The 389-nt window shown below is 45.8% G+C and overlaps 1 pseudogene; it reads right to left on the reverse strand.

Annotated features, from left to right (window-relative positions):
• Nucleotides 1–102, reverse strand: LOC112006755 (U2 spliceosomal RNA; annotated as a pseudogene).
• Between the last annotated feature and the right edge of the window lie 287 nt (nt 103–389).

Raw genomic sequence — 389 nt, forward strand, 5'->3', positions numbered from 1 at the left:
AAAAAGTGTGATAATCATTGTTTAATAAATGTGACCCAGTGGGCCACATATCAGATATGAAACTGATAAGAACAGAAACTACACTTACCTGAGTTGAGAGTTGGGTGACTTGGGTCGGTGAGCTTGGGAGTTGGGAGTTGAAACCGAGTGGACATTTTGAAGCTTGAATTGAAACTGAGACCGAGATTTTGAAGGCTTGAAGCTTGAGTTGATTCAGTTGAAACGGTGAGAGAGAGGGGAGTGATGGGTCTGTGAGAGAGAGGGGAGACGGAGAGCTCAGAGCAGAGAGGGGGGAGACAGAGACCCGACAGAGCCGAAAGGTAGAGAGGGGCTGAGCAAATGATTCACAAATGACTAGGGTTTCTAGTTTTGAAGGTTAGTTTGAGTTG

Source organism: Quercus suber, unplaced genomic scaffold (genome assembly GCF_002906115.3).
Source record: "Quercus suber isolate HL8 unplaced genomic scaffold, Cork oak 2.0 scaffold_18, whole genome shotgun sequence".
Lineage (NCBI taxonomy): Eukaryota > Viridiplantae > Streptophyta > Magnoliopsida > Fagales > Fagaceae > Quercus > Quercus suber.